The sequence below is a fragment of the Geospiza fortis genome, unplaced genomic scaffold, assembly GCF_000277835.1.
Source record: "Geospiza fortis unplaced genomic scaffold, GeoFor_1.0 scaffold188, whole genome shotgun sequence".
Lineage (NCBI taxonomy): Eukaryota > Metazoa > Chordata > Aves > Passeriformes > Thraupidae > Geospiza > Geospiza fortis.
Window position 1 is genome coordinate 3,509,208 of NW_005054337.1, and position 7,399 is coordinate 3,516,606.

The window sequence follows — 7,399 nt, forward strand, 5'->3', positions numbered from 1 at the left end:
AAATTTCATAAGATCAGAAAGGGGCAAGCACAGTATCTATGTATAAAATGGGGCAAGAGACATGAAAAAGAGCTGAGGAATTACAGTTGACATCAACTAGTTTGATTCAAATTCCTGGAAAACACTGAAAGAGATGAACTTCTTAGCATCTAGATGAATAACAGCCAGCTAAGACATGCCAAGAAGTCAGCTGAGCCCATCAGAGGAGAAGAAAGAAGTGTCATCTATCACCACATGCTGACTTGGATTTGCAACAAAATCCCACAGGGTATTTTCATAAGTACACTTTGGAAACACTGATTACACAAGATTTCTATTAGTTAACTGCATAACTTGTTGTTAAAAAAACAAATGCTGCATTGCTTCAGTGCATCACCATCAAACTGGAAGGGCACAGTGGCTGAAGTGCCATTAAAAGTTGCCTTGGAGCATTGACATTTTAAATATGCTCTTTTCTGTTGTTAATGTTGCTCAGCAGAAGCATTATGTTAGCCCAGGGCTAATCTCAGCTCGATAATGTCAAGACTACAGAGAATGGAGAGCTTAAAAAAACAGAAGGATCAAGATGAATCAGTGTAAAACAGAGAGAGCTGCAGAGATACTATGATTTTTGAAAAAGATGAACAGTGATTATAGAAAGAGGAGGCCAACTGAGGAGTAATGGTCTTAAAAAGTTTAGTCTTTGACTGAAGACACTGAAGTGAAACATAAAAATGCTGGCAGTGAAGAAGAGTGTTTGGCTAGACCCTCTGGGTAGGTTGTCAAAACCTTAATATTTTTTTTCCTCATGGAGATTAAGAACAGCCTGAATGCATATTTGTCAGAGATAACACACGTGTGTGGCTGAGCTGCCCTTGGGGCATTGATTTTGATGTCAAAGCTGTGACAGTGACACTTTCCCCCCATTGCTCATTGCAGGCACCTGATGCTGAGCTGCACAGGGCAGGGAGCACCTCAGCAGGGCAGGGAAGCCTCCTGCACCCAGGGCTGCACCCAGGGCTGCTGCAGCCCCCTCTGCCCTGGTCCTGCCCTTTGCTGTGGCTCTTGCCCACGGTGAATGCTCTTCACCCTGTGTCCTGTGGTGAAGGGTCACCCATTTCCCAACTCCTGTGACACACAAGCCTGCAGACTCTGTGTCACACTCACCTCAAGAACTGCTCAGTTCAAAGGAGTGATAAAATGTTTTATAGAAAGAGGGGGGTCAGCATTGTGTCTGTCCAGTGTTGCATCTGCCAGTTCAAGCCAGCTCACAAGCCCCACAGCAATGCAATAGATAATTCTTCACAAGATAATTCTTTCTCCATTATCTTGTGAAGGAAAAGTCTGTCCCACCTTCAGTCATTTGGTCACTTGTTCCCAAAAGAGGGAAGTACAGAACTGACCTGAAAATAGCCATTTATTTTTTTTATTATTTTGGTGTGTGTGCAGAGAAAAGCCACCTCCATTTTAGAATCCATTAGAGTTCATTGGTTTTTCATACCTTAGAGCAATGTGTTTCACATGCTAATTATAAGTTGTGTAAATAATGTTCTAAACATTCCCTTTCTACATTTAAGATCCACTGGTTTTTACATTGTCATGATTAAAGGGTACCCAAGGCTTTGCTTCACTTTATTGTTCAGTGCTTTGTATTTCTCTATAGTATCATGTCTTATGATATTATATTCCTCCAAATTACATAATATCAGACTTCCCAGTCTCTTTTCATGCTGATACCATAGTTTGAAGATGTTGTGCATTTCTGAAACTCATTCAGCTTCTTCTGTATGCTTTTGTGATATTAATGAAAGAGAATTGAAACATCATCCTGTCAGGAAAATACACTATAAGTCAATTGGTGACAATGATTTTTAGTATTTCCTGATCTATTTTCTATTAATGCCATTTTTGTTTGTTAGTTCAGCACTTGCTCAGCTTAGCCCACAAGACAGTGTTTGTTCATCCTGTACAAAGGAAATATGTCATAAGAAGATATAAAATAACAAGCCTGGACCAGATGTTTAGCTGTGTGGAAGGGTAAAATGGGTGTATTGGAAATTGTGTGAAGAGAGGCTGCACAACAAGCTGATGTGTGAATTCCATAAAGTTAAAGGAGAGAATTGGAGTGTATCAAATGAACTGGCACAGGATTTGTAAATAGGGTGCTCAGGGAGCTGGTAACCACAAGGAAAATGCTGCAGTAGCTGGAAAGGCAAAGGAAACAATTGCTTGAGATGGAAGAAAATATTGTCATTAGAGAGAAGCCAAACAATTGTGAAAGATTAAGGAACAGAATTAAGGAGATCAGGAATTGGAATGGAGCACAGCCAGAAGTGGAGAGGAAGATGAAAATTTGATTAATTTGAGATAAAAGAGAAATAGATAAATTAAAGATAGAAAGTTAGGCTATGGGGAAGCAGAAATCCAGACATTCTGGTATCTTGCTCATGGAAGAAATATTCCCCTACAAGAGGAGAAAATGAAAATAATGAAGGAAACTAAGGGTGACTTAAAAATGGAGAAAACTGAACTAGAATGATGGTTTGGTATTTATTAGAGTGGAAGAAGAGTAAAACTGAGGAAGTGGAGAATGAAGTCAGAGGAAATGTCATCAGAAGGAGGTATTGGGGGAATGCCTAGCCTGGGGGTGGTGGGGAGGGATATATGAGAAAAGATCTGGCATAAAAGGAAGGGAAGCTTTAAGGGAATCAAGGACCAAATCAAGGAAGAAAAGGGAGGGGATAGTGAGTATCAGCATATATATAAATACTGTATTTCAATGACTTCACTAAAATTCAAGCTGTTCTCTAAAATAGTTAGAAACCTTGTGTAAGAAATCACAACATGCCCACAGCTTTTCCATCTTTTCAGTTGTGTCTGCTGGTGTAATAAGCACAGTTCCATCCTTCAGATCTTGTTTGTTGTGTGACCTTGGACAGAGCAACAGCACTGCTAGAACAGCTGTGGAATTTTGGCAACGCTGAATCTGTACTGAGAATTTAAAGCAAGGCTTCACCTGGGACCAAGTGCTTGCATCTCTGTCAACAGAGCCTTTGAGTCAAGGCCAGGCATCCTCTCTTTCAGCAGCAAATCAACTAGGAGGTTTTAGGAAACATTCCACAATTCTCCAGCTCCCTTGGCAGTGGGCTGCTGAGGCTCTAACACTCTGCAAAGCAGGAAGCTGCCAAGGACACAGGCTGCTGGGGAGTCAGCAAGATGCCATCGGGGTTTTTTTGCGTCAGAGCGTTGGAAAATCCCAATGGTTGTTCCTGCTGCCAAGCAGGGCACACCCTGCCAGGAGGGCAGCTACTGTGGCATAGGGAACACTTCTCCCAGAATCAGGGTCACCATCCACAGCTCTGCCACACCAGGGTCCCTTTTCTCCTGGACAGTTCCAGCAGCTCCATTGTGTGTCTCCATCCCTCTCCTTGTTCTGTTTTCTTGCCGTAGGGGCAATCAGACAGGCACTTACAGATTTAGAAGGGATATAACAAGATAGTTAGGAGGTCAAAGTGTAGTTTCATAGTGGATAAATGTGCCTAATGCTGACTCTGAATGAGAATTCTTTGCAATATATGAGTGCCAAGAAACAGGTCTTGCCCACAGTATACTGGGCTACAAACACTGTGTCATGGTTTGGGGGAGGTTTTCTCCCCAGTCACTGGCATAGAATTAACCTGAACTTCCCAAACCTGTTCTGCAGAACCCAGCACTGTACATTGCAGCTGCCTCTGCAGCTCATCTTTACTCACAGCCACACAACTTTGCTCAGTTTCAAATCAGACTGAAGACATTTCTGGCCACCAGTGACCTGGCATCTTAGTTAGCCATGAGCACACCCTGTGCTTGCTTTGAGCTCCTCCAGGAAGAAAGCATTTGGCCAGAGTGGAATGCATGACTATGGCTAAATTAGAGATGAATCCATCTAGGTCCTACACTGGACTCAATCTATTAGTCTGGAGTAAGAGTGAAAAAGATTTGGGGAGAGATTGGAAACATGACAATCAAACAAAGGCACTTCCTGAGGATCATTTCCAAGGCAAGAAATCAGCCTATATTTTCATTTTAGAGAGTTAAGTGAGTTTCATTGCCTTGTTTGTTTTTCTTGGGCAAATGAAACTCCTCTAACAGGAAGGTGAGTGCTTCCCATTGTAAGAGAATGCTGGCAGCTCTCTTAGAACCATGAGACAGGTTAACAGCAGAAGTTTACGTTTTTGGACAGGATTTACTTTTCAAAGTCTGAAGTCACTTGAAACTGTGAAACAGGGGAAGGGGCATAGGTAAGTCACATGTTATGGCTTTGATACTATCCATTTTGTGTCCCTGAAAACATAATAATTTCATAGCAAGAATATCCATAACACTATCAGCTTACCTTGAACACTTATTTTTTAACTTTTTTCCCCCTAAAACTTGGTATCTGTAGTGAGTAGAATTAATTTTTTACAGCTGTGTAAACTGGCAAGATTTGGCACTGTAAGTATGTCTTATTCCCATCCCACTACATCACTGTCAGACCTTTTGTCCTATAATATGTTTCCCTTTGGAATTTTTATAGCAAATAACTTTATAAAAGAAATTGCAGTAGTTTATCCTTTGTATTTAGCAGTATAACCATTGGCATGACCCAGTGGCTACAAACAGAAAGAACCAGTCACTGGTACCAGACACCTCACCATTTTTAAACTGCATCTGCTGGGAATAACAATAATAACATTGACTATTGCAATTGATTCTGGCCTTTTTCTTTCCATTCAATGTAAAATACTTCCTGAGAAGCCTTGGAATCTTCAGGGCATTAAGCCTTGCAGTTGCTGTTCTATATTTGAAATTGGGTTTCTAAGCCTCACACATGCAGGTAAACAGAAATACTCATTTTCCTGGCTCTCTCTCTGTACAGGTTGCTTACATTGGTACAGCAGTGCATGTGTCACTGTACACAAATGTTCAGGACATTTCCTGTCATTTCATACTCAGGGCTAGTTTTGAGAAACCGACTTGTTTCAACAGTTATTTCTTCTTTGTGAACTGTGAAATAAGAAGTTATTGGTGTAACAGCAGAAATTGTAAATGTGCCAAGTCCCTTCCTTTGGGCAAAAGGGGAAAAAAGTATTGCCTCAAAAACACAAACCATTTCAAGCCTGCCATGTCCCCACTTCCCTAAATAGTTCTCTCTCCTTTGACATTCTCCTGTAAGCACACATTTTACGTTTTCTTGAAATTTTTAAATACTCAGCTGTGAGCAGCTACTGATGCAAAATGAACATAGCAAAGCTAAATGTGAGACTGTATAGAAGGGGAAGGTAATTTTATTTTAAACAAAACTGATTTCAGTCAGTCACACATTCTCCTGCAGATTTCATTCAGTCAATCTTTCACACTTGTTTTTCATACCTGCATTTTAACAAGGATTAGGATGTGTATGTCTGGCTAGTCCAACCAGGATTACTTGTGGTTCAACTGAGGACAAAGGAGGCCAGTTTGGGAGTCATCAGGTTTCCTGGGTTCTTTTTGCTGGGTGACCACATGCTGAGTTTGGAATTGCCTTTTGCACCCTTCAGAGACCCAGGTCTGTGAGTCATTGATTGTCTGCCTGTCCTTCTGTCTCCTGCTCTGTGAAAAGTCTGTCTTTAGTTTTCTTTCTAGACAAGGGAAGTACAGTGTCTCACACAGGTGATGAGCTGTAGAGGACCCTGGGCTGAGGACTGGGCCTCTCACAATGAAGTTACACCTGGAGGGATTCTGTGCTGGTCATTCTGACAGAGCAGCACCAACTCCCCACGGAGCCACGAGCGTAAACCAGCTCACTAACCTGTTAAAGCATGAATGGTGCTTGGGCTTTCTTGGTGGCTTTTTAGTCATGAAACTCAGTGCTATGAACTCTTTTGGAAGGAGGACAGTGAGATGAAGCCTCTGGAATGACTGTAAATACATTAGTGCTCTTCTGTGTACTGTTTCTGCACTGAGTGCTACCCAATAATAACAACAGTGCTGTACAGAGGAGTTTCTGAGCTCAGGTACTGGTAGCTTTGTTTGAGAGGGTCTGCATTGTTCTTCCAGCCACAGATGTGGTTGTGGTTGAATAATGGCCTGCACTTCCTGGAAGCTCATTACATGTCATCCAAATTGTAGGCAGTCAAAGGCTGAGAGTGCTGGGGGTTAGGCATGTTTATATAAGGGTTTGAGAGAGAATATCCACTAGTAGAGTAACACTGAGACAGAATAAAACCAGTATTTTATTGAAGATGCTGCACGTGAATGTAAGATGATTACACCACCTGTCTAATAGTGAAAGGTGTTGTATTTATTGTTTCCAAAATCTCTAGTAGTATGATGGTGAGTGATGTATTAGGACCTTTCCTTTAAGGGAAACAAAACAAAACAGGAAAAACCCCCACCACCATGCTAAAGGGAAAAAAAAAAAAGCACATACATAACTTTAACAGGATCTCAGTTAAAATACAACATCGAGCTCATCTGTTTGTTACAGGAATGCAGCCAATGAGAGCATATGTTAAAAGACAACAGACAAAATATCTGGGAATATGTTTAACAGAGCTCTGTATCAGGTGAATCTCCTACACAAGGAAGTGTTCCAACCTCCTTAACTCTGATAACTACAGAGGATAATTGTTCATTATTTCTGTCTCCCACTTGCACCCTGCCACTGTTGTTACTTGTTGTCTATCTTGGCTTTGCTTCAGATAATTCTCTTTGTAATCTTACCTGCATTTGTTAAGCCAGAAAGATACCATGCTTGGCTTTTCGATTGTCATGGCTGGAGTAAAAGACACCAGACAAACAATCAAATAAAGTCATCAAATCAAATAGATCTGATGGAAAGCTGCCTCCATCTCCACACAAGAGAACCCAAATTTCTTTTGGTCATTAGGAGAGTATCTCACTAGCATGTACTGCCAAGTCTGTATCTTGTAACACAAAGTATGATATATACACATGTATTTGTGTGTGATGAGCCATTATTCTTTAAAAGCTACAAGGCACCAAGTTATTATCCCAGGTAGATGGTTGTCAAGTGACCAAGGCTACGGAAGAGGAAGTGGGAGAACTGTCCAAATTATAAAGCTCAGAGATCAATTTCAGTAAGGCTCAATTAGTGCTACCCCAGGAACTGGGACTGGGGAAATGAGAAAACAGATAGCTAGAAGAAAGATTAAAGCTTTTAGTCAAATAAACATTGTTTATCCCCAACCCCAAGACAGCAGCAGTCAGGGGAACGTGAACAAACCCCGGCACAAAGGCCCTCGGAGCTCTAAGGGACAACTCAAACCCTTTATGGGCGCCCAGCCCTGCTCCAAAGCACCCACCTGGCGGCACAGCTGCCCAAACCCAGGCTCGGGGCTGTCCCTAACACAAACCCCGGCTCGGGGCTGCTCCCTGAGCCCAAACCCCGGCTCGG